Source organism: Amphibalanus amphitrite, unplaced genomic scaffold, assembly GCF_019059575.1.
Source record: "Amphibalanus amphitrite isolate SeventyFive unplaced genomic scaffold, NRLGWU_Aamphi_draft 000039F_arrow, whole genome shotgun sequence".
Lineage (NCBI taxonomy): Eukaryota > Metazoa > Arthropoda > Thecostraca > Balanomorpha > Balanidae > Amphibalanus > Amphibalanus amphitrite.
Genome location: NW_024881535.1, coordinates 584,637 through 612,076, shown reverse-complemented (window position 1 = coordinate 612,076; position 27,440 = coordinate 584,637). Strand labels below are relative to the sequence as shown.

At 48.7% G+C, this 27,440-nt stretch overlaps 1 protein-coding gene across 2 annotated transcripts in view; it reads left to right on the top strand.

The window, feature by feature from the left end:
• Positions 1–412: 412 nt before the first annotated feature.
• The window catches only part of LOC122373979 (sodium/calcium exchanger 2-like), a 72,812-nt gene continuing 45,784 nt past the window's right edge, over positions 413–27,440 (top strand). The window contains exon 1 of one of the 2 annotated variants that reach the window (XM_043352463.1): positions 413–559. The gene's annotated coding sequence lies outside the window, so the exon portion shown is untranslated. The remainder of the gene's footprint in view (positions 560–27,440) is intronic. The other variant, XR_006255135.1, reaches the window with a different exon arrangement.

Genomic DNA, 27,440 nt, shown 5'->3' with positions numbered 1-27,440 from the left:
ACACTTCGATGATCTCTCTTCAGGCTCAGGACCCGAGAAAAAGCTGCTTACCCGTCTCCCTACGAACCATTTCGCTGCCCACCTGAGGCAAACCCCCAGTCATGCAGGTCCCATTCCCAGGCCCATTCTATCACCTGCGTTCCTTTCCTGGTCCACCGCCCTCCACGGTCCGTGGGTCCATTCAGTCCCCCCCCCCCCCCCCCACCTCACACCTTATACCGCGACCTCCGGAGCCGGAACCCCCCTCCCCCCCCCCCACCGGACCAGGCCCGCCCGCCCACACAGTGCCGAATTCTGACTCACCCTCCCACATACTGCGTTCCGCTGTACCGCCCCCGCCCTGCAGACTCGCCTCGCCAACATTAGACCCTGCCAAATCTGCCGGGGCGGCGACCGCGGGCGGCCGGTTCCAGTGCCCAGTCGCAGGCCGGTATGGTGCTTGGGGGTGTCCGCTGGTGCACCGCTTGAAGGCGAGGTCGCGTGCGTGTGTGTGTGCGTGTCTGTGAGAAAGGCGAGGGGCGTGGTAGTATCAGAAGAGAAGACTCGGCTGATTTCAAAGGTAAGACCAGACGGACAGACCTGGATCTTCTTTATTCGTGTATCTCATCTATAAGCTAGCCGACGCACCTGGACACACATAACTGGATAATTTCGTGCAAAAACCACGACGAATTTACAAACGAAACACTCCAGCAACGCAAGCATCAACATTTTCCGTGGGGTACTACCAAAAACACTAATTTGCCTCTCGAAGCTGCCGTCTCGGGTTCTGGTGGATGGCCTGTCCAGCGCGGCCCCGCCCTCCCACCTCCCCACTGCCGCGCCCGCCCCTCCCCCTCCCCCACAATGCGCATCTGAGCGGCACGTACCGTCTGACCTCGTCACCCCCTGCTGTGTTCGGGCATACTTTCCCCACAAAAAGATCGCTCCCCCGGCACTTCCTGCGCAAACCTTGGATTCTTCGATATTCACGCACCAGTTCGACGCTTCACGTCAGTTAGCGCACGGTGTCCTCACTGAGCTCCAGGGTCGTCCATGGACGACCTTGGTCGCTAACTTTGAGTAAGCCTTCAGCTCTTTTTGCTCTATGTGACTGTAGGTAGGTCATCTAGGATAACTGCTCAGTCCGGGGGAAACCTAGCGGTGATAACGAACCGGACTATTTATCTTTGCCTGTAACAGACCCCGATCATGGCCATGGACTCGACCGGACCGCCTCCAGGGGCGCGTCTCCCACCCGACCTTGACCCACCAGAAGGCCGCGCTCTCATCCTGATGAGCCGGCCTGATGGCACTCCACTGCGAGGGAACCCGTTCGCCATCATCAGGGAAATCCGCTCGATCTGTGACTCGGAAGTCGAAAAAAACAAACAACTCGGATCTGGCAAAATTCTCATCTCGACCTTCAACAAAGACCAAAGCTCTGCCCTTCTCTCCTGCCAAACCATGCTCGGAAAACCTGTTTCGGCTGTTCTTGCAACCAACCTGATGTCATCGCAGGGTCTCATTCACTGTCCGGACCTCAGCGACCTCTCTGACGAAGAGCTCCTCACCGAACTAGCCCCGCAGGGTGTTATCGAGGTGCAGAGGCTCAAATCCAAGGACCGAACTCCAAACCCCCTGATTCGACTTCGCTTTAAAGGACTCGATCTCCCAAGAAAGCTCCTCTGCGGGTACCTCTCCGTCCCTGTTCGACCCTGGATCCAGCTGCCAAGGCAATGCCGTAGGTGCTGGAAGCTAGGCCACTCCATGCGCTCTTGCCGACGAAAAGAGACAGTCTGCGGGCAGTGCTCTGCCAGGGACAGCCACCCCACAGGTGACTGTACCTCGGTCCCAAAGTGCCCTCTCTGCTCTGGTCCACACCCAGCATGGGACCGAAACAGCTGCCCCGTCTGGAAAACCACCAAACGAGACACTCGAGAGCGAGCGCCATTCCAACCCCCGCCGCTCAACTCCACAGCTTGGCCTCCACTTGAGAGTCAGCACCGAACGATGCAGCCCCCTCCGGCTCGCACAGACGCCTCTGTCCAGACAGATGGTGAGGTCATGGCCCCTAAGGCGACCGCAGTCCCTGTTCAGACCCAGACCGAGACAGCCAGCTCTCAGACGACCGACGCCAGCACCCAAACGACCAAACTGACCACCTTCGACTCGACCTCTCAAACTCGACCCGCCCGACTGGTCTCTGCCGAAGTCCAGACTGACACCCCCGACTCACCGACACCAACCACGGACCCCGACGACTTCGGCTGCTCTCGAAGCAGGCCGTTCACCCGAGGCTACACGGCGAGCTTCCAGCCTGACAGCCCCCGAAACGACACCGACGATCCCGATCCAGACCTGATCCCGAAGAGACGTCCCAGGGGTGAGATCCCTCCACCTGACATCGGGTCGCTGAAGTTTGAGTACGCCAGCGGCAGGCGACTTTCCTACCCTCCCTCCACCCTCTACTGGTTTGACCATGAAATCCGACTATACGACCTTGACCTTCGCCCAGAATCCAAAGCGTACAGGGCAGCCGTGGCTGGCTTCTATTTTGACGGACCCCCTCACCACGGACGCCGTATCTTCCTTCAGAGAATTCCTCCAACGGGTAACCACTAGCCCTACCAACATCGCTGCCTAGGAGTCGAGCTATGCCTCACGGCTACTCCTCCAGAGCCACCAAATTCCAGTCAAAGTTGTACCCCTGAGACGGGCGGGACATGACTGGGGCACCCGGGTCACACCGGCTGCCATAACCCGCTGGCTGTCTCACTCGGTAGGCCGGTTTTTCTTTTGGCCGATCCCTGCGAACAGCCTGCGCAATTACACTTTCACTGTCCACATTAGAGATATAACGTAACGTAACTATTGCGGGGATTTTTACTGTACTCGACAGTTTTTGCCCCTTGACTTAGGCACCAGGTTTTTTCTAGTTAGGACTTTTCCTGGTAAATACATCCCACAACAAACATCACACATTGCAACACCTCACACCATCAGCAGCAAGATTTACAGCAGCAAGTATGAATATTCTACCCCTTTCTGGACACCCTTGCCTTGTTAATCGGACGCCACATGAGCCGAATTAATTAAAGTAAAGTTTGCTTCTCTCTCTTGCTTGGGTCAGAATTAAATAGCTGACAGTAAAGTAAAGTAAAACGAAAGATCTGGCTCATTGCCAGCCTTAGTAATTTCCCCTTCCCTGGCGGTTGCCTTAGGCATGCCGGGAAGACTAAATTTTATAAAAAAAAAAAAAAAAAAAGAAAAAAAAAAAAAAAAATACTTTCCCCAGGGAAGTGTGCCATCCCGGCGCACCCAATGCCAATGGTTAGATGGGCGTGGCAGTTTAAGGAGAGGCGTCTCGTGCGTGGGTTGTATGTATATGTATGTATGTATTACAATCATGGACATTGGACAATCCACACGGGGCGTGGCGATTACAGTCCAGAGTCTGAGTCGGGTTGGAACAAAAACATGCAGGGGCTAGAATACAGACATACAGGGGCGGAGCTTCCTATACAGTTGGTGGGGCGGCTGCCCCACCAATAAGCGTTTTGCCCCACCAACTTGAGCTGATTTCTAAGATTTTGTTGCTTTGCAAATTAATGTTTTTCGCATTGAAGAGCTTTGAAACGTCTGTTTAATGCAAAATATTATATCTGTAATGATAGGAATTGATTCAGTGTGGCATTTCATGCAACTTCATAATCGGACATTGTGGGTTTGACAATTTTTTGCCCCACCAACTCCCCTGGAAAAGCTCCACCCATGCAGACATAACGATTTAATCACAGGACACTCACTCTCTCTATACATACGGGCAATTCAAGTCAGCGCGCCACACACGGCTGCGGATACCCCCTCCCCCTGACATGGGCCAGCGTCGGGCGGTCGTCATCGCCGGACAGACTGCAGCCTTGGCCGCACGGGCGAATGGGACGGGGCGCTGTTCGATGACGCCAGGTGGCAGACTGTTGAGCAGCGCCGCGGCCCGGTAGCCGAACCGTCGCTTGCCTGTCTCGAGCCGCGAGCGTGGGAGGTGGAAAAGGTGATCCTGCCGGGTGGACCTCTTTCGCGCGTCACTGTTATAAGTGAACATGGTAGCTAGTTCTTCGGGCTCGCCGTTCCTTATTATTTTCTGAGCAGTTACGAGGGTTTGAATATCGGCCATAGCTTTCGGAGGTATCCATCCAAGCGAGTCGCGGAGGCCAGACACGTGGTCGAATTTACGGCGGCCGAAGATGACCCGTGCTGCGAAGTTCATAATTTTTTGGAGCCGGTCAAAGTTTTTCCGGGAGCCATTTCCGTAGACAGTGAGGCAGCTTACTGGACGCGCGAGATGACAAGTGCTGTTACGATTGTTGGTTGAAAGCATCCCATCGCATTTGCATCATGTAGGGGAGGTAGCGTGGAAGTTTGTCTGCGTGTGTGGCGTAACGCATCCAAACTATTTTATTTTGTGTATTTTGTAGCTTCAGAATACCTACATGTGATGGCTTTAGCATTTCGATACCGACTGCTAAGCCCGCATAAACAACGAACAAAAACAATCTATATTAATAAGATAAATAAGAAAACCACATAAAAGCACAATAAAATGCGACTCAGATATTAAGCCGGAATTCTGTGCCGGAGCTCGGAAGGCAACCACCAGGCTGCAACTCCTTTGGCGTGACCGGTGACTGGCGTCGGCTGTCTCGTTTTTTTTTTTCCGGGCGGGCCGTTCCACCGTGCCGCTGTCTCGCTCCGTGTGGCCGTTTCTGGCCGTTCCGTGTGGTGTTCCGCTCCGTTCCGTGCCGATCTCCTCCCACTCTAGCCACGCAGTCTGTCTGTCGGTCCCACCGCGATGTAACGGTCCAGGGCAGCTGCTGGGAGCGCCACGCCGGGCTGCGGACTGGGGGGGAGGGGAGGGGATTCGTGAGAGAGTCGGGAATGGGGAGTTCAAACGGTGGTCTGAGAGCCTTTTGATAGTTGGGGAGTTGGGGAGTTGGATGGAATTTAATGGGGGATGTCTTTTTAGGTGATTTTGTTTTAGTTTCACATGCTCTGCAGACATGTTTATTAATTATACAGGGTGATGGATCTTAAGTTGTCATTGTGAAATATCAAATATTGGTCCACCACGCACAGTTCAAAGACTGTTTGCGCTGGCTGTTTCAGGCTGTTTCTCAAATCAATGGTTTCATCCGGGCTCAATTCCCGGACAGTGCACGTGGCATTGCCGCTACCTGGCCGCTTGGAACAAGCGTGAGAGTTCCGGTTAGTACTTGGTCCGCTGGATCCAAATCCAACCAACCAACCAAATCAATGGCATTTATGCATTACTTATGTTGTATAACCTCCGTCCTAAACACCTTTCCAAGTTGGGTCGATTTAAGCGTCTTCTAAATGCAGCTTCGTGATCTTACATAATTATTCCGACGTGCAGACTGTCTGGATTATAAATAAGCTCCGCAATGAATTAAGGGTTGTCTGCGCTAACCACAATCCCGGCCTGTCTGCATGACCCATCCCTTTACCCCATGACCCGGCCTTGACCTTCTCTCGTTTTTCTGCCACCCCAACCCGCATGTTTCTCCCTCACTTCCCTCCCCGCCCGTGTGAATGTCACCCCCTATGCCCCTTCCCTTCACAGTAAATCCATTGACCTAAATGCCATGCAGTCATTAGTTGCTGCGCTTGCATTGTAACATGATGCTTTTGAATGGGGGGCGGGCTAGTTGTGCCATGAACAAAAGGAGCGTGTTTGTTGTCTGCTGATAACTGTTGTCGGTTTCAGTCGATTCCTGTGGTATTTCCGAGTGCACCTGCAGTTGTAGCGTGATGTTGATAGCTTATCCATTTTTTTCATAGCGTGCAGTTGTTTGTTGTAAAGAATTTGCATAAACTCAAAACCTGGACACCGGTTGCAAATATTTGTATTGTTTGCGAAATATAGTATTTGGTGTAAATATTGTAATGCACCCCTCCGCCATACCAAATTTGCCGCACTTTCTGCACCCGTATCTATGCTTGCAATGCATGCAAATTCTCTTTTTATGCCTTTGAGCTCGTTGTTTTCCTCAGACTCTCAGTATTCTTTCATTTCCACCAATCTTCACATCAATGACACCGGTCGAAATCGATAAAACGGACATTCTCTTTGTCAGTGGATAAAAGGCCGGGAAAGTCTGCGGAAAGAGCCTTGGGTGTCGAGAGTGCCCACATTACGGCAGAATCCGGAGCTCCGATCCCCATAAAAAGCCGGCGAGGTCGGGATCCCCGTACCAGGGGTGGCGGGTCGCTTGGGTCATGGTTTGACCCACAAGGTCGCGGTTGCCATTCTCTGCATTATTGATGACTTTGCGATGGCACGGAGGATGTTGGAAAACAAACGGGGCTTGACGTCGGTGAGCCGTGCACTGCAAGAATGCTAACCATTTTCGTACCGGGATGCTGAAGCATGAGCATGACTACATTTGTGAGCGATTGTAACGTATTGGACACAAAACCACATAAATGACAGCTTATCGAGCTTAGTTTGATTTGTAATACCTTTGCTCCAGCTCATGCACGACTCTGCTCTTTTTCTTCTTTCTTCTTTGTTAGCTACATTTGCACTTCTTTCTTAATTGAAACCGATGTTACTGCATGCAGCAGTTACCTGTATGTGTTTTTCGTATGAATAGTCAAAGGATTGCTCACCGCTCTCTCACGCTGGTTGACTCACGGAGAATGATCTAACCACCCTGTCGTCAATTTATCCGAGGCGATCGGCTGTGACAGCTGGGCAGTTTGCTGGCGGTGTGCTGTTTATTTGTCGTGCTGACAGTGCTATCACGGCTGACGACCGGCCGGACTCAGATCAATGTGACTGTTTGATTATCTTTAAAGCATAGTGGCTACATGCTCCGTAGAAGGCACTGGACACTGGGGACTCATGTATTGCACGTCCAAATGAATCAAACGTCAACATTAAAACCCTGATTTGAAATCAAACTTCAGTAATTTTTTTTTGCAATCAAAGTCAACGCCTTCTCTTGCAGTAACAGCCATCGGCGTTGATCAAACAGTTTCGACCTCGAAACTAACCCACTCATCCCCTGTCTCGATAGTTCGCATTGCGAAATACCCCCTCCCCTACCTCCCTCCCCCCCTCAGCATTTCACCAGCGGAGTGTGAACGGAGGACATCCTATCCGCCGCCTTATCGGACCCTTCTGTCGACTCGAGACCCATAAGCATCCGCTAGTGTCGGTCCCTTGTTCTTAGTCTACCAGCCGTTTTCGCTCATAGGCTGACAGCTGAGTGTGACTTCGCATAGGGGAAGTTGGGGCAATGCCGGAGTTGGGGCAAAGCCGAAATTCGAGATATTTTGAAAACCGTACGACATGGATGCCACCTGTCAGTGATGCTCTGAAGCTTAAGTGACTACCAATTATCGCATGTTTGTTACCAGTCGTCATTCGGAATACTTCGGCTGTGAGGGCGCCAAGAGCGTTTTCAAGGTACGTTTCCTTTGTACTACATGCGTCTTCGAAGCTGCATTTCCTACTCATTATGCTACCGTTTGTCTGGCCAATTCGGTCAAGTAATCTTCAGCACGTCTTTGCATAAGTGTGCTGCCTATTTGAAATTTATACAGCACGTTGAAAAGTTATGGGCCTGCAAATGAAAGTATGGCTAGCTGGGGTAATGCCGAAAACGTGCAATTACGCGCGTTAAAGCACGCTACGTGAACTTTACCGCTGTAGAATAGCAACGCGTATTTTTAGTCACACAAATTACACTTTTAACCGCAACAGTGGCCTGTTACCATAAGGAATGATTTACCTGGCCTTTTCTTATTATATCACACAATTATAACTTCCAGTGTGCACCAAGCGTCCTCAAGCTCTTAAAACGCGTGTCAGCTTTGACGAATTCTGGATAAAATTTGAGATAAAATAGCAAAACATCAATTTCGGCATTCCCGTAGATCATTTCTCCCATTTTCGGCTTTCCCCGCAGTCCGGGGCAACGCCGAAAAAGTCACTTCTTTGATATTTTTAGTTTGTGCGCTTAACGGTATGCGAATTCATCAAATGCGCCTGGTATGTTTGAAAGGCAAAAGACTGGCCTCTCGAATGACGCCAACAAGAATAGCTTATGCTGTCTACCTTGCGTGCTACGGGCGTCAGAAAAAAAGTATTCGGCGTTCCCCCAACTTCCCCTACCCATTGCTGCACTTCCATCCCATAATATGTAGATAAAGGTATTAAGTATGGTTGGGTTGATGATACTACGTGTATTTCTGCCGCTTTTTATGGTCAGCCATCGTCTCGCTCGCCCGCCCTCGACTCCGTGACGCTGCCCTATTTCGTACGCGCGAGTCTGCCGTCTGACCCGCTTTGTATGTGTGGCTGCACACCATCTGCGGCGCCGAAATTGGCGCTGCCGCGTCACTGCACGCCGCAGCGACAATTTCTTCTCCTCCAACCCCTCTCTTCTCTACTCCTCTCCCCCCTCTCTGTCCTCAGTTTTCTCTTCCACTTATCTGTTTTCAATTTTTTCTCTTCTTCTCATCTATCTTTATATTTAATTTGTTTCACTCACTCTTTCCCTCCCCTCTCCTCCCCTCTCTCTCTCTCTCTCTCTCTCTCTCTCTCTCTGTCTCTGTCTCTGTCTCTGTCTCTGTCTCTCTCTCTCTCTCTCTCTCTCTCTCTCTCTCTCTCTCTCTCTCTCTCTCTCTCTCTCTCTCTCTCCCCGGGCTGGGTCATGTCCGCCGCTCCGCGTGACGGTTCATTTGAACCAACACCCAGCCAGACCCGACGTCCTGTCTGGGGGCTAGCGGCGCCGGTGGACCGTCATTGGGAGGGGGGAGGGGTAGTGTGTGACCACTACCATGACGTCAACCTTGATCACCTTCCGACGTAAAATTCGGGGAGTGCCGACCCCGACCCTCTCCGCAGAGGGCCGGTTTGGTGTTAGAGGTCACCGGCTGGCGGCTGCCGCGGCGAAAAAAGCTGGCGCTGCTGATGGATTATGGCGCGATCCATTTGGAGGTAATCCATTAGTGGCTGTGATGGTATAAAGGCGACTATAGAAACATGGGTGTGAGGTTGATGGCGTATGTTCATGGCTGGACTGAGGATGGGATATTTAATGGTGCAAGGTGACACTATTTACGAACCGGCTTAGTGTATGTTCTTGCAACGTGATAGGGTATTCGGAGAAAATGTTGTATATTTCTTTTATAACACTTCTATATAATTTGTGTGTATTATAGCGATTCCGTTGTTTCCCCGCACAATAAGTTAGCAGCTATAAGGTTATCAAACGAAAATATGTTTCGCGATTTTTCTTCCTCCTTGCCTAAGCATTTATACGTAAATGCATGAAAGATGTTATGAGCCAAAACCACAACCTAAAATTTTGAACAAGTATTCCGGCAGGAGTTGGTCCCACCGAAAATTTTCCTTCTGCGCCAACTTGTTGACGCTTCCTTGCAGCCGGCGTTTCGCCTTTTTCCGTCACTCGCCGATTCCCTTCATCCATCATCTCTGCCCTCCTCTGACCCAGCCCCCCCCCCCACCCTCACCCTCACGCCTGGCTGGGTTTTTGCACGCCTCTGGCTCGTGGGTGTTATCTCGCGATTTTGGCATCTTCCGCTCGGGGACCTCACAAGTCCAAGACAATCTAACGCCCACTGCTGTCTCATTTCCGGTCGAAGGCGGGCCATGTTTGTTTGTTTGTTTTGTTGGGTTAGGCTCTTTCGGTCAAATTAGACCATTTCAGAGCCGGAAGGATGATAGGAATTAGGGGGAGACATTGGTCTGGGCAGGCACCCTAGTGAGTCACCGGGGCTGAGCCCATCCCGTAGGACAGGCCGACCAGCCCCAAGGTACTCACTGCACCCGGCTACGGGGTGCGCTCCCTCGGGAGCAGCGGTGCCGCTTCAAGGGAGCAGCCCGCATGAGATAAAGTTGCCTGTCCAGCCCGGAGGGGGGTGCGGTGTGGAGGAGAAGGATTTCAGTATCCTGAGGATAGAAGCATGGAACGGTGATGTCGGGCCATGCGAGTGTCGACGCTTAAAAACCGCTCCCCAGCTCAGCACATGAGGTCATCATATACGACGTCATCCCCGCAGATACCGCAGCGGTACAGTCACACCATTGGCCGTGGGTGGTGAGATGACGTCACTCGCGATGTATCACGGCCGTCCAGTCACTGCATTGGCTGACTGGCGGTGGATGACATCACATCCGGCAAATCGGCACTAGTCTGCGATCGTCAGGTTTCCTGGACACGAACTCACCATTCTGCTGTCTATAATGCCATTCCTAAATCACGATAGCCGCAGACAGGGTTCGCTACTTTCAGTGCACCATCATGCGTGACGTGTTGTCTATGTCCAATCAGATGCCAGCTGGGGGTGAGGTCATACCGGGGTGACGTCATCTGCTCGGAGAGGAATCCAGTCTGACCGGTTATGGTATGGGTGTGTGGTGGGCAGGAGGAGAGGTGCGCCGGCGCGTGGGTCGGTCAGGGTGTGGGTTCGGTCACCCACTGGAGGGTGAGCGGTGTGTCTTCGATCATGGCCTGTGGTGATGGACAGTGAACGAGCGTGGGCAATTCTTGGAGAAACGCGAGTGGTTATTTTTTTTTAACACTTCCTTATCTTCTGATTCTGTCAGGCAAAGATTGAAGACTGAATACGCGTTTTGCATGAAGGGTGCCGCGTTTCGCCTGCAGTCACAATCGCAGTCGCATCGGAATCAGCACAATTTTCTACAGTGATCTGTTCGGTGAGCTCGCTTAACCCTCGCGGGCCGGGGGGGGGGGGCGTTTTTCGCCCCCCCCCCCGGCGAATATTTGCGATAGCTCCCGAACGCTTAGGGATAGGAAAGCGAAACTTTCAGTACCTTTTCTCCCATCAATTTGACATCTTCTGAAGTAAAAAATTTGGACCTAGCCCCATTGATGACGTCACAAGGTCCATTTTTCTAGACCCCTGCACGGCAAACTTCGGCGTCACAGACGCAAACTTCAAATAGCTGCTAAAAATAGAGTTTTAGAGATAAAGACAAATTACGAGCACGGTTGTGTAGCGTTTGACCTAGAGAAAAAGAGAAAAATAGTTTTGGTGACCTGAGGTCAGAGGTCAGGTCAACGACCCCGACATGTGGTTTTAGTTTTTCGCAAATAACTTCGACAAAAAAGGTCCTAAGAGCTACGGCAATGGTACCATCGCATTCTCCTTGTCAAGCCGCGTCGAATGATATATATTTTGTTCAGAAAAGGTCAAGTTTTATGCTGACCTCATGTGACCTCGAATGACCTCTGGTTGACCTTTACACATGAGAGGTCATTTATGATGGATTTGTACCCGCTGATCACGAATCTGGCATCTATTTTCCTCTAAGCCTTCATTTAGAGCTTCTGGATGGCAAAATAGTCTTATTTATTATTACTAACTTGAATCAGTGAAATAGCCTCTAGCAGGGATACTCTTCTGTGACCTTGACCTTTGAGAAGCCTTGTATCGTAAGATGAACCACAAATAGGGAACTGATAAGCCTCAAAACATTTCAAAACATCTTGGAAGCTAGCACGCAAGATGTGCGAAAAAGTGCCAAGTTTGAGGTCAATTTTGAGCGTGACCTTGACCTTGACCTTCAATTTTAAGCACATTTTCGGAATCCTCAGATTCTCTTCTTTCGTTTGACACCCAATTTTGCCGGTTTGATGCAGCCTGCCGTCCTCTAGAAGGCTTACTTTGAGATCACTACACATGTGCTGGTTTTTGCCTTTGACCTTGACCTCTGACCTTGAAAGTTGACCTGAGGTCAAAAATTTTACGTGCTTTAGATTCGTCTCGCAAGGCCCTTTCGTTTGGTATTGCTTTCGTTTCCGTAGCTCCCTTATTTACGGAGTTAGACGGGGGGGGCGAAAAACGCCCCCCCCCCCGGGCTGCGGTGGTTGGGATTACCCCCGGGCCCGGCCGGGTTAATAAGCTCAACTGCATCAGTGGTTCTTCAGAGGGTTGCTTTCTATTTCGACGAAGGACAAACAACTAGATTGATAAGTATCTCGTTGTTTTGTGCCGATTCGAATGATAGAATAAACCGGCATAAACAATGCAATGTTGCACAATAATTTTTTTTTCTTTCGTGCAACCCTTTCCCTTGACTAGGGCGATTGTAGCGTTAAAACCATTGTACAATTCAACACTTTCTCACAACTTCGTGGCCGCTGTGTACACCAAGACCTTGTCATGAGCCGAGTACCATGACTTTTACGCTCTGTTGCGCTGCGCTGCACAGTTACGTATGACATGCTAATAGTGGCGGCCCTGCGGACCTAGCTGTGACCTGGATTCTGCCACGGTAGACGGCGGGGCGTCGATTTTGATGACCGAGGTCATAGCTAGTCGAGGACGACGTACCATTGGCGCTAAATATGTATAGCCCACGCCAGAGCGACAACACTATGTGAACTACGTTTCACACTTGAAGTTGTGGCCGTTGCATCAACATTTCACTCTTTTTGGCTTCCTTTTGAACGGCGGCTGTTGCGTAGGCGTTTTTCTGTGTGGAAATGCCGCCTGTGCCCACAGAACCGCGGGCAACCAACCGGAAGACGGCAACTTCCGGTGTAGAACCATGGTCGCCTTCCGGTTGCTTGTGAAGACATGGTCCGCTCCGTGCGATGTTTGGAGAATTTGATTTGGAGTGAGTTTAAATGGTTTTGGAATTCAACTGCTCAATGCCTGTCGGCCTGTTATGATGCAAGTCGCCGATGCGCGTCCAGGACATTCATATGCATGCAATATGATTATTGCCCGGTTAAAAAATCCAAAAGATTCGCTGAGTAACTTTACTGAGCTATGTGTCATTTGGCGTAAGCTGAATCGATTTCTCAAGCAGGAAAGTTATTTTCTTGTCCGACGAGCTCTTCACTACGATGATCCTGGAGGAAACAGGCCGGTCCAGCGAAGTGTATCGCCGCCTGTATTGACAATGTTCATTCATGCGTTTTGCCGTTCATAACTGACATATTGTTACGGCATTCCTCGTTCGTTTTGGTTCTCATGAGAAGTGAGGTTAACGATCTCGTCTTGGTGATTTGGGCGTGGCGTGTTTTGGTGCAAGCTTAGGACAAAACGTGGCAGGGCCGTTGCATTTAATCGGTCATTTGCTCCTGCATTGGCTGGTTGGCGAAATCCTGGAAATGAGTTTTTCACTGGCCTCCGGAGCAGAGCAACTCTTTCTCAGTTGTAACGGCAGAGGAACTTGTTACATTTTAAAACTTTTAACACTTTCACACTTTGGGGCACACTTTTACACACTTTTACACACTTTTTACACTTACACTTTTAAAGTCTCTCCGAACTTCGTTACTCCGAGACGAAAACACTATGTTTGTCAATGCTTTTTCACGTGATAGATCTAAAACCTCGATCTCGTATCTTCCCAGGGGAACCGTATAACGTTTCTGCTAACGGACCCTTGGGTAGCTCTGTCCATGAATATCAATGGTGATATATATTCACGCTGCCTGATCTTCAGAATCCTCCACGTACCACCCGAGGTAATACCTCGGCTGGTTTCTGGAACCAGGCACACACCTGCGGTCCTGGTATCGGTGTGATATTGTTGTCTGGGGGCCGCTTGTGACGATCGCCTTACGGTGTGAGCGCTCTCCCCACGGCATATTGACCAAGCGGTCGGAGGTCAAGGTAGGGGTCACGGCGGCAGACGAGGGGCGTGAGAGGTCGCAGGGTGGTGACAGAAATTAGTGAGGTCATTCAGTAACAATGGTGCTGCTGAACCTCGCTTTTATGGAATTAGAAATAGAGGAGGGCAAAGTAACTTACAATTCGTTTGCAACAATTTAATTTTTTCGCCTCATATCCCTAAAAACAGCATGAGGTTATCTTGTTTAATTCTACATTTCATTTGCCATTTGTATTTCTCCTCTACATATCTGCTTTGAATACGTTTTTTATCTCAGCTTTGCCAGTGACCTCTGACTGTTGGCGTGTCTCCGTGTTCCCCTGACATCGCCGTCTATTATTGATGGCCGGCTGTTTGTCGTTTTTGCCCACCTTTGCGTGCATGTCACAGTAATTACATAAAACTGATGGATGGCACGCAGCTGGTGGTATCTTAGCAATGGAGAAAGCAAGGCGGCAAATGGAGACAAAACTGTCACTTTTGTTTGGTTTAATGCAAATTTTCGCAACTATACTGATATAGCCATACCATTCACCACGCTAGATGTATTGTTAAGAAATATAAAGATAAACTTGTATTTTGTATGTTTTTCTTTGTCTGGTATTCATACATGTGGGCATATATGGGCTAACGCGCCTTTCCAAGTTTGCAAAATATTTCTCCAAGAATGTCACTTACTCCCTTGGCACCTTTCTCACCTCACCTCGACACCTTTCTCACCTTTATCTTCTAGTTAAGTACTCCTAGACGATATATGGTGACTCTTGAAGACAGGGCTTGATCAACGATCAACACTTTTGCGTTTTCGGAACGGAACTCGACCTTTAACCCGCGCCCCACTGGGGTCTGTGTATAACACGCCCTACTGGGGGGGGGGCTATTCATAGCCCCCCCTCCTAACTCCGAAACTACTGGGCCGATCGTCAAAATTCAAACGGCGTCTGATAGCCCCGGAAAAACTGCCGAGCGAAGCCTAATTTCATTGACCTCGAGGTCACGATGACGTCACAGGTCAGGTCAAAGTAAAAATTATTAGCATTTTGGCTTGTTCACATTTTGGGCTCTGGCCGCCGTCTTACAAGTCAGATCAGGCTCATTTTTGGTTTCCACACTCATGAACAGATGCTCTAGATACCTTGAGGGTACCAAACTTGTACTTTGATTTTCAGGTCAGGGTCAGGTCATCACAGGTCACGAAAATATTATATCTTCCGTCGGTCACGTGACACATGTTTTATGGTCCATTTAGGCCAAACATTTCGAATTTGATGTCGTCTGTGTCATTCGAGGTCATTTTGAGTCAAATTTAGCTTAGGTCAGGTCACTTTCAGGTCAAAAAAGGTCAAATTTTGAAGTTAAAATTTTTCAATAAAAAAGGTGTCTATTGGATGCAGTTTGAGCTCAGGAACACGATAGTGCCATTTATATTGGTGTACGATGTCAAATACGTACTGAAAAATTGATTTGAAAAATTAATAATTGTGAATTTTTTTTGCAATAATGCGTATAACTTGGCCATTTTTGAAGATATTTAGCTAAAACTTGCTAGAGTTAGTCATAATCATGCGTTCTATCACATATATTCCGTTTTTTTTTTATAAAGTCAAAAACTTTTTGAAAACAATATAAAAATATAAATTTTGAATATTATCATATAAAATTTTCGAAATTTTCAAAATTTTGAAAATCCGAGATAGCAGTTTGATAGCGCGGTCAATTCTGAGTCCTTTCATGCAAAGAAATTGGATCTAGCTTAAAAACTGAGCTCTTGGGAGCGATTGCCGTGGTTCAATGTTTTGCGTCGAAATCGGAGGAACATGACGTCACTCTGACGTCATTTCCGGCCGACCTATGGTAGCTACGAAGTTCAAATTTTGACACAAGGTGTAAAATTGATGCAGCCGAAGCTACTGAAAGTTTGGCGTCGATCCGTCAAGCGGTTTGGAAGTTATTGCAGAAAAACGGGAGGGGGGGGCTGTAAATAGCCCCCCCCCCCCAGTGGGGCGCGGGTTAAACGTCACCTGCTCCTCAGGGGAGAAGTGCTCGGAAGCTGCCATGAAATGGAAGGAGTGCTCGTGCCATGAAATGGCATCGTGGAGGAGGCAACAGAGCTGGGTCAGGAGCGGGTGCTGCATGTATAGCAGACTGATTAGACGTGTGCTGCTGCTAGTGGAACTGTTTGTAGCCTCTATAACGAACCTTTACTAGTCGCCCGATGTATTTTGGCTCCGTGCTGAACTGCTTAGTTTGTTCATTCTATTAGCTCATTGATTTTATGTTCTGTTCGACTTGAAACACTCGTACGTATAACATACTTTTGCAATGAAATTAAATGAAAAGCGCGAATGTTTTCCTACCGCCTCTGACCACCCACGTGGTAATTTCGCACTGATTGCTGTCCCCAACACCCGCGCTCTAATACCGCCCCGTGAGTTATCTGTGACCCCACACCACCGTCCCGGAAAAGTAACCAATCAGCCCCACCGCCTCGTAAACCGAGCCGGGAGGTAACTCCCAGAGGCGGGCTTTGGGTCAGGTGGGGCTGAACACCGGCTGTTCGATCTATCCTCTGGTTTAATTGGACAGCCCTGCACCTGAGCCATGAGCTACGAGCTGTGCGGTCAAACTGTCAGAAACGGTGGCTGGGCTACCACAGCGATCGCACTTGTGTTTTAGCATGTGGTGCAAGATTTTCATCAGAGTTTATCTCAACCAATTGCAGCTGACAAGATATTGGAATGTCATTTTGGTTTCGAACTGCTAAACGTGCGTCATCTTATCCCAGCTGACCCATCCACAGTTGACTTTTCTGGTCAACTGTGGACTCACAGAGCGGACTGTTAGCCCTGAGCTGTTGGCTGAGCCGTCCGCAAAACGTCAAATCAAGCCCCAGTTATTAAACTGATATCTTCAAACAACATCTTCAAACACGATAAGACAGGACTGGTGATATCCCATAGCACCTCAGATTTGACAATCGGCGATCATTCCTCGCATGGTCCTGCATGACCTTATTTGACCTCATCTGACCTGTTATGGTTTATGTTATTCCATATGATCCTTCATATAGGATCATATAGGATCATCAAATTTGGCACTATGCTCTTTCGTAGTGCATGTGGCCTCGGTATAGTTCAATTGATCTCTTATAAGCTAAACGCAGCTTCTGTAATCCACAACACCTAATTGACCTCCTCAAACGATATGTGACCTCGTATGACCTCACATGATGTCATCTCATCCCACCCGTATCCTCTATAGCCTATGTCCGTTCATAAACCACCGGTATTCCATGTATGTATAACCCCGCTGCGAACATAGAATACTGAGCAGACACAGCCGCAGTCCCAAGACGGTCGAATAGTCAATGACGTTTGCCGAGTGCGCCGGGGCAACACTCAACAAACAGCCTTGCCGACTCGACAACCACCAGTGACGTCACGCGATGATGTCATCGGTGGCGAATTCGGCGAACTGACGCTGTCGGCGCGGGCTGCCTGGATACCGGTAGAGTCGATGGGCAATGTTTTTAGGTTAAGAGGGCTACAATGGGCTCAGTGGTTGGTGGCGTGTGCTGGAGCTTCTTATTCTAACTTTTTTTGCATGGTATAGCTGTTAATGTTCATACATCAAATGGACATTGTCAAGTCGTTGAAATAATTTTTGTATTTAAAAAATGGGTGAAGTGGATGATTTATTGAACATCTTCAAAAGAAGATGTTCAATAAATCAATGGAGGTGTTATTAGGATGGCTGCGGCAAATCCGTCAGCGCACCGCAGCCATAACTTCTAATAACACCTCCAGTGGGGGAAGTTATTTTACGGCTCGCGCTAGTCCCTGCGACGTTTATTGGGGATCCTGCAGAGTCGTCGGGTTAGCGGTTTATCAATATATCAGCTTTTGGCAGTTGCGAAACCGTAGGTGCTTTTTCATATCTCGTTCTGATAACCTGTCGCCTGAGTTGTATTTGAGTATTTGTTCATGTTTCTCAGTTTTTTTTTTGCTTTTCTGTGCTAGCGATTTGTTGCGCCTGCCATCTTGCACTCCGTGTTAATTTATTTTGCCGTCTAGCTAGCTCTTCCGCTTCGTTTCCCAGATGTTGTTGATGGCAGGCGAGATGTTTGGCGCCGGGTTTTCTTGGCACTGTATTCGAGTAAGGATCTGCCTCCTCCGTGACTCAGCGGTAGCCGTGATTAGCTTGTGATTCTCATGAAGTTAAGATCACGGAGTGAGTCAATGGTGTCTGGTTCCTACTTCTAAAGAGGACTAAGCCGTAATTTGTTTTGAGCTTGCACACTTTCCATAGAACCGTGCCACGTACTTACATGTACTGAAAGTGTAGGTCACCCGTTTCAGCCTAAGTAAGCTAAGTAAGGTCGCTATTTGGTACGTGTTAGGCGCCATCGGTTAGAGCATCTCCGTTAGAGCATTTCAACAGCATGGTGGTATTGATAAGAACACGTTACTATTTCACTCGGATAAAACTGGTGCCTGATCTAAGGTAGGAATCTATCGCAGATGATGAATGCTTTATCGCTCGTGACCTCCCCTCCCCTCCCCTCCCCTCCCTTCCCCTCCCCTCCAGTCCAGCCCTATCGATCTCTCCATACCCCCTCTCCCCTCCCTCCCGCTCAGACAGTGGGGGTCATCTCTGTCTGGACAGTAGGGCGCCGGCTGTCCCCCCCCCCCTCCCGGTGACCTCTGGTGACCTCCACAGTCAACCATGAGTGTGTCTCGGGGGCGGTGCATCTGGAAACACGTGGCCTAAGCCACGACTGCCGAAAACTGATCCAGGGTGAGATGGAGGAACTGTTTCGGAAAGGGCTTAACCTTTGTGTGATGTAGCCTCTCGGCGAAGGGACTTTGCCTCGGAGACATTTTGGAGAAGTTTTGAGAGCATACTTCGCTCAGATGGGGACATTGGCTTGAAATTTTAATCAACTTGGTGTCAGAATGACGTCATAGACGCTTTCTGAAGTTGAACGTTTACATAAGTAAGCTCAGGTGGCTTTTGGGGGAACTCATCTCGCACGCCAATGTGTCCCAGCGCGACTATACCCGGCTCCATGCATTCATGACCCACGGGTCAGGCTGGGGGAGGCTTATTCGGTTCTGTCGCTCTCATAATGACACACGGGAGACGGACAACATATTACGGGCGTCACGATACTTCGGGTCGTGGTCAGCCAATGGAGAGAGCGGCGGAGGAAGGGGGAGAGGCAGGAGGAAGCCACAGGTGGTGAGTCGGCCGGGCGGCTGACCGTTAGGTATGGGGAGAGAAGCTTCCGCGAATTGATCGGTGTTTGGGGGGTCGGTGTGCCATGGGTAGATGGCAGTGAAGTGGAACGGGTCCGGGGTCGGAAGTTTTAGCATGCGTCAAACATATTACAGGTGGATTGTGGCAAGCATGGTTGATTTAACCCGGCCGGGCCCGGGGGGTAATCCCAACCACCGCAGCCCGGGGGGCGTTTTTCGCCCCCCCCCCTGCCTAACTCCGTAAATAAGGGAGCTACGGAAGCAAAAGCGATACCAAACGAAAGGTCCTTACGAGACGATTCTAAAGCACCTAAAATTTTTGACCTCAGGTCAATTTTCAAGGTCAGAGGTCAAGGTCAAAGGCAAAAAACCGGCACATGTGTAGTGATCTCAAAGTAAGCCTTTTAGAGGACGGCAGGCTGCATCAAACCGGCAAAATGGGGTGTCAAACGAAAGAAGAGAATCTGAGGATTCCGAAAATGTGCTTAAAATTAAAGGTCAAGGTCAAGGTCACGCTCAAAGTTGACCTCAAACTTGGCACTTTTTCGCACATCTTGCGTGCTAGCTTCCAAGATGTTTTGAAATGTTTTGAGGCTTATCAGTTCCCTATTTGTGGTTCATATTACGATGCAAGGCTGCTCAAAGGTCAAGGTCACAGAAGAGTATCCCTGCTAGAGGCTATTTCACTGATTCAAGTTAGTAATAATAAATAAGACAATTTTGCCGTCCAGAAGCTCTAAATGAAGGCTTAGAGGAAAATAGATGCCAGATTCGTGATCAGCGGGTACAAATCCATCATAAATGACCTCTCACGTGTCAAGGTCAACCAGAGGTCATTCGAGGTCACATGAGGTCAACATAAAACTTGACCTTTTCCCGAACAAAATATATATCATTCGACGCGGCTTGACAAGGCGAATGCGATGGTACCATTGCCGTAGCTCTAGGACCTTTTTTGTCGAAGTTATTTGCGAAAAACTAAAATCACATTTCGGGGTCGTTGACCTGACCTCTGACCTCAGGTCACCAAAACTATTTTTTTATTTTTCTCTAGGTCAAACGCTGCACAACCGTACTCGTAATTTGTCTTTATCTCTAAAACTCTATTTTTAGCAGCTATTTGAAGCTTGCGTCTGTGACGCCGAAGTTTGCCGTGCAGGGGTCTCGAAAAATGAACCTTGTGACGTCATCAATGGGGTTAGGTCCAATTTTTTTACTTCAGAAGATGTCAAATTGATGGGAGAAAAGGTACTGAAAGTTTCGCTTTCCTATCCCTAAGCGTTCGGGAGCTATCGCAAATATTCGCCAGGGGGGGCGAAAAACGCACCCCCCCCCCGGGCCCGCGAGGGTTAATAAAGTGATGTAGAAGAGTAAACATCGACGTAGGGACAGTTTACTCCCCGTTGCCACATGATACAATGAACGGCACGTGCTCTTCTTCCACATTTTCAAAAAATCCCTTGGACCTTTGCGTTTGTGGGTAAGGTCGAGGACCAGTGGCTGTTTCCTGTTCCTGTTTTTCCCAGGCAGTGCCGGCGTGGCTACTTTGTGAGCTCTGTATACCGTTGTCACGAGACCCTTTTCCTGTCCACTTTACTCACGGTGAGGCATTAGACAGGACACGGAGCAGCGTACTGAGTCACACGGAAGTGCAGCATTTCATTGTTTATGCCCCGGCTTGTTGGAAGTGCCACTAGCTGTTAACGTGCGAAGAGAACTTGCCTGATGGTTAAACCGGTTTGAGTTTGAATGCCTTTTGCGAATGCTAAATCTCGTCAGCTGAAACTACAAATTTAGATGCTAGCTGAACGGGACCGTTTAGAATTTAGCTTCAGATTTTGATTTCGAACGTCAACCTCTCCATTGACCCCACGGTTTCAGCCGTGCACAGATTTGCTGCTTGAACTACTTGAATATTCAAGGAAGTCAACATTCCAAAGGTTAACATCTGTAGACATTCTAGTCCATGCACCCCACCACTTCACCTCAGCGTAATGTGCAGGATGGGCCCATCACGACACACTTTGCATTCAAACGTGCCCAAATCGAGTTGGTTTGGAGCTGTCCTGAAATTCATGACTGGAATACATCGGCAAATGATTCAGCGGTTAGCGTAATTTGCATTAGTATTACTCAATTTTACTACCAAAATTATCGTGTCCATCTGATTTATTCGTGAAGAGCGTATGAATATGACATGTCTCATTTGAATCACCGCAGTCTATCTTATGCCTCAGCCCAGCAGCTGAATTTTAATTTCAAACCATCACGAGAGCGTTTAGGCCAACAGTGAACACCATGACTCAGAGTTATTTTATGACATGTGACCCCGCGGGGGCAGATGACCAGCGGACACCACTGGCAGGCGGATGACTGTACCCGGTGACATTTTGCAGACAGACGCTCTGAAAGCGATGCCAGAGATGCTGTTTTGTTAAATGTGCACTGCAGTGTCTAAGCGGTGAACTAATGGGCGAATTTTCAGAATGCGACATTTATTTGCATTGAAGCCTTCGTGGTCAAAGGATAAGAGGATGAGTCGTGTTGTGATTTACTGGCTTCTCTCTTTCAACAATAGGCCATTTGAGTAACAACAATGAATTAATTGAATATGACTCAGTATGACGGAAATGTCATGCATTATCCACAAATAAAGCATGTGTTCCTATTTAACTATTTATGTCCATGAATGAAGGGCATTCAATTCACTCAGTTCCCAGGTAACCCCATTACAGCAATAAATAAATTTGAATTCGCAATGCATTCGATGCATTGACATCTAACTCGTCGTCACGGTCAACTTTTACATTTTGTTTGAATCTACTACAGAACTTTAAGTCAGCTTAATGTGTTCTCTGTCACCGTGCCAACACTTTACACTCTGCACCCTGCAATGACATAATCAGTTAATTGCAGCGGTCCAGCAGATTTTCCGGCCTGCGCTAATTCATAAGCTGGTTAAGGACTTATGATTGCGGTGTCTCTTGGAAGGATTTCACCGCATGGGAAAAGGTCGTGCCAGGAAACTGAGCGAATGTGTCTCAGTTCCGTGACTTTTTACCTGTTTGATGCTTGCAGAGCTGATTTGTTTGATAAATCACGCTTTAAACTTTGCTCCTCAAGAAATGTGTTTGCTTAGCAGAGCTGAAGTGTGCCTTTCGCCAGCTCAAATGCCTGTAAAATGTGTGGTGCTTTTCTCATGAGTGCTGCTTTTTAGTTGTTCTGAAACATGATTCTCATTTCGATTAAATTTAGGTCTCTTTTTTCCGTTTTACTATCAAGAATTGTCGGAAATGACATGCCATTTCCGTTATAGGAATGCATTCCTAGCTCATCGTAAATACTCGAGGGCAGCGCTTTTCGAGTAGCGCTGCGGCCCGAAGGTTGGGACTTTGAATTGTGGAAAAACGCCCGCCCGCCGCAAACCGCAAACACCGCAAAACGCGCAAAACGCACGCCCGAAACGCCAACGCAAATGTCGCAAAAAAAACAAACGCCCGCCCGCCGCCAACCGCATAAAACGCAAAAACGCCGCAAAAAATAAAACCGCCCGCATCGCACGCACGCTAACCGCCAACCGAAAACGCCTAAAAGCGCCCAACCACCGCCAACCGACGCACGCCCGAAACGCCAACGCAAACGTCGGAAAAAATCGCCCGACCGCCGCAAACCGCAAAAAAGCGCAAAAACGCCGCAAAAAATAAACCGCCCGCATCGCACGCACGCTAACCACCAACCGAAAACGCCTAAAAATCGCCCGGTCGCCACCAAACGCAAACACCGCAAAAGAACGCCCGGCCGCCGCAAACAGAAAACAAACCTAACATCGAAAAGGGCGCAAAAGCACCCGCATCAACCGCCCGCCCGCCGCTAGGCACAAACACTGCAAAAAAAACGCCCGCCCGCCGCAAAACGCGAACACCGCAAAAAAAGCGCAAAACCCACGCCCGAAACACCAATGCAATTAAGACCAAAGTGACGCGAGGCGTTACATGTATGCATATGCGTACCTCACAGTAATTTATTAATGCATGAAACTGATTAAAGATTCCTTAATTCTAGCCTGTTTTGGTACTTAATGGCGCAGTTGAGACAAAAATGGCGCACAACAGCCTATTTTATGGCTCGCTTCATATGTGGCGCAGCCTAGTTTTGTGCACTACCGTTGCAAGTTTCGACGAAACCGGCTCGTCGAAATAAATACGCGTAATATTCCTCAACTTTAGCCACTGTATAGCTAAAATGACGCACTAGAGACTAAAACGGCGCACATCAGATTATTGTATTCGTTGCACCGTATGTGGCGCAGGTCATTTTAATGCATCAATGTTGCAAGTTTCGTCGAAATTGGCCCATAAATGGCAAAGTTATGGCCAAAACGCCTTACATTGAGAGTGCACGTGGTCACTCGAGGTGGGGCGCCACGTGCCACGTGTGGCCTAAAGACATAAAGCGACCACCCTTTTGTACCATATGAAAGGGGTCGTCAGTGCTCATAGGTAGACTTTCGGGTGCGCCACCATTGTCTCCCAGCGGCCGATCAAACTTGGCCAATCTTTAAATTAGGGTTTACCTCACTATCCGTCACAATATCTCCGGAATGGAGAACCCCGGGCGGCCACGTGCTTGACATGTGGTAGACCCAACACCGTTGGTTATTGTCGCAACCGACTTGGAACTCTGGCTCAAACCCATGCATTGAGGTTATCACCTGAGCGTAATTATGCACCAATGGCTACCTACCCCAAAATGCTACACCCACGTGGCGCACGTGCGAAAACACGTGCACCACGTGATGAGGTGTGCAACTAGCCTGGAGCATCCCCTTGACGACTGCCCTCGATTGGTGCCGCTGGCACGCATTGTTTGCGCGGCACAGGCCATCATACCAGCAGTGGTCAAATTTTCACTGGGGTGGTCCACTCAAACAAGTGCGGGGCGTGCACGTGCATTTCAATCGCCCCATATATGGCCTATGCCACGTGGTAGGCGACATGTGGGTGCATATCATACTGTAACATTTTCAAAATCTAACGTGGGAATTTTGAGGAAAATCGATTTTAGTATTTTTTTTTTCAAGAAATCCCATTGACTTAACACGTGAAAATTTGGGCGCGTGCCACGTGCAAAAAAGTTAATTATATTTCAAGCGATCAACATTGGCGAACGCACCCCCTGACCGACTACCCGCACTCAAAAAACAAAGAAAATCTGTCGAGCCGATTTTGAGCAAATCAAGAAAAACCGTTTTGGCCCATTTCGTAACGTTAAACCAATGGCGGCTGCACGTGCAATTTACACCCCCTTCCCGAGGCTGCCCGAAACGGCGTTGCCGGCTCATGGTAGATGCCGGGGCGGCCACCCAGCCCATAGAAGCCCATCGCATTACAATTACCCGTCTGCGAGAAATGCGATGCCGAAAATCCACCTAATGTTGAAGCCTATGGGCCTAAAACACGTGCACGTGCCACGTGCAAGAAAAATAATTATATTCTTAGCTGAGGGTGTTTCGTGGTAGATAATCTGCGGGGGCAGCTGCCCTGAAAATTTCATCAAAATCTATCGGTTCGTGTGCAAACGGTGCAAGGTGCCCCAATTCGCTGCACCAAACACGAATCCTATCCCGAAATGGAAACACCCTCAGTTTGTTTTTCAATAGAAAAACACAATTGTAAAGAATAGTGTTTGTCTAATGAAGAAACAACCTTCGGGTATTCCGATCGCATCATGCCTACTTCACACGATGACGCCTATCGTATCATATTATATCGTATCATATCGTACAGGAACTTAAGGCGTCTCACTGATTGGCTTATCCCACCCAATACTCCTGGCACCCGTGGCCGGAACTTGTACTATCGGTGTATGTCAATAGAGATATCCGTGGTATCTGACGCGGACGGGACAATAACGATATGGCGGTATTGGCGATTTCTCTCAGCGAGCTATGGTGGCGTGGTGTTTTATTTCTTTCCATTATTTGATATTTTGTATATGTGGAGCGCACTTTCCTGTCAAAATTGTTGTAAGTACTAACTTAGAAAATCTGCTTGGACTAGGTGAAACCAGCGGTAAAGTCGATGTGACGAATGCAATGATTACAAAGTTTGCCTCCTGAGTTGTATGGACTGTGCAGGCGTCGCTATATTAGTTCGTTGTCGATCACATCAAATCAACTTTTACATTTAGTACATTTGTAATGTGTATCCACAATGTTTGTCAAGCCCAGCAGCTATGGAAACACATCACAAGAGCGGCTCTGTCTGTTTAGCGGATGGCTTGTGGCCTGGTCAAACATTTGAATATAACAACTGAGTAACATGCCGCCTGGAATTATTACCAGCGGTGCTACTGCTACCTATGTCTGTCACCCGTTCCCTTATGTAAATGGCGCCGGATCGATGCGATATTGCCAGCGTGCGGCGTTTGTAGTTTGACGTGGATGTTATTCCTTTATTCCGAGCTGATAGGCAGTCGACTTTGTATGAGTTATGGTGTCACCCTAGCATAGCTTGCAATGATGAATACCAGTTATTTATCACTTGTTAAGCATGCTGATTTAATGGGTTAACGTAACACCTGACCCCTCGATCAGTCGACAAAACGGGCTGTGAGGAGAGCGGGGCGAATCGGACGTAACTCAGATACTGAACTAGCTAAAGCCGATATTAAGCAATTAGCCATAATCGATTGAACCTGACTTCTTGTGATTTCGATATTGCCAATGCAGGAACACTTTTTCTCTCATTTTTATGTTTCTCTCAAGAAAGCTATATAAATCAGAAGGCTCTTTTTCCCATTTTACATCCTCGCCATCGATATCCTGTTCCTCCTAGGTCACCTTCATATTCACAAATCTTCCTTTATTCACACCACCTTCAGCCGCCCACTGCCCTCCATCGACGATGACCTTCTCATCTCTACAAACACGGCGCCTAACTCCGGGGCGCCTCGCTGTGATCCAGTCCCAGCCTCACCGGCCCTCGTTTCATTTCAGGCCTCGCCCCCATATAGCCTCTGCCCTCTGCCCACGCGCACTCGGGGTGGAGACCCGCTCCTGGCGTGCGTTCGACGCCCACCGCCGCCCTGGCAAGGTCAAGAGGTCGGGGTCACCGCGGATGATAAAAGTAGTAGAGATTCAGGACTGTGGTAGAGTGGAGATTATGGTCATTCGAAAAAAAATATGCAGGAGGCTCTTTCTCATGTAAGCATGACTTAAAACGAATATATTGTGAAATGATCGATTAAATCGGTATTGCTTAAATATCAAGTGTGTTGATTTGATATTTTGCTTTAAAGGTAGTGTGCCAGCTTTCCTGGACCGTAGGGAGTTAATGGCCCAGATAAGGAGAACCGGATTTTTAGAACTTATCCAAACCTTCAAAACTCATGGAAACGTCTTAAATTCTTCAAATTTTGAGTACCCCAGTGCGAAATTCGCCCCGACGGGTTGTCGGTCGTACCCCAACCACATTTCACACCACTATGAACAATAAATGCACACACTGAAATCGCTATTACCGATATGCTCATCCAATCAAGTTTCGATAAACCCGTTCGTCATCATCTCCTGCGGTTTCGAACACGCCTGTTAGGTGGTGCGGTAGACCGCGCCCAAAGCCAGGGCCCCGGTAACGTGAGGTAGCCGAGTCGGGGCAGCGTGCGCTGACCCAAGCCGGGGCCGCGCGTCCTCCCGGTGTCATGTGATAGCCCGGGGCTGCCCGCGGGGATGCGGTAGACCGCGCCCAAAGCTGCGGCCCCGGCTTGGGTCAGCGCACGCTGCCCCGACTCGGCTACCTCACGTTACCGGGGCCCTGGCTTTGGGCGCGGCTTCTGCTCATACTTTGTGGTGCGGTGGTGGTGCGTCGGGCCGCGCGCTCTGACTTCGGCCAAGAAAAATGCGTCAGCTGATCATTGTCATTTCTGCCACTTGCGTGTGGTGAAATGGGGTCATAACTTAAGAGACGGCTTTTTCATATCAATTATTTTACATAAAATCATATTTCAAACCATAAATAATGTTCGACAGCCAAATAAAAGAAACAATACCAATACAGGCTTACAGTTTAAGGCTCGACATTGTGTTGTCTATTTATATACACTGTGGTGTTGTCTACGATTAGACAGCTGATAACTCATTCCCGTACGTCGTAACTCTATAATGACCTTTGCTTATTGTCACATGTGCGCCGCATTCGCGATTGTTGCCGACGCCTGTTTACAGGTCAGCCCACTACAGTTGTTATACATATCGTAAAACCGATAAACTTTTAGGCGAAAAAGGCACTATTCCAGGCCCATTTTTGATTTTTTTTGCGATATTAGGTAAAAACAGAAGCTTCTTATCCTAGGAAAAATAAAATGGGAAATCTTTCAAAGGTGGCACACTACCTTTAAAATATTATGCTTTATTTTCATTGTTTTTTTATGGACGCTTACTTTATGTGGCGGTATCCATGTGAAGTTGACTTAAATTGGGTTGAACAGTCCGCGGAAGCCCT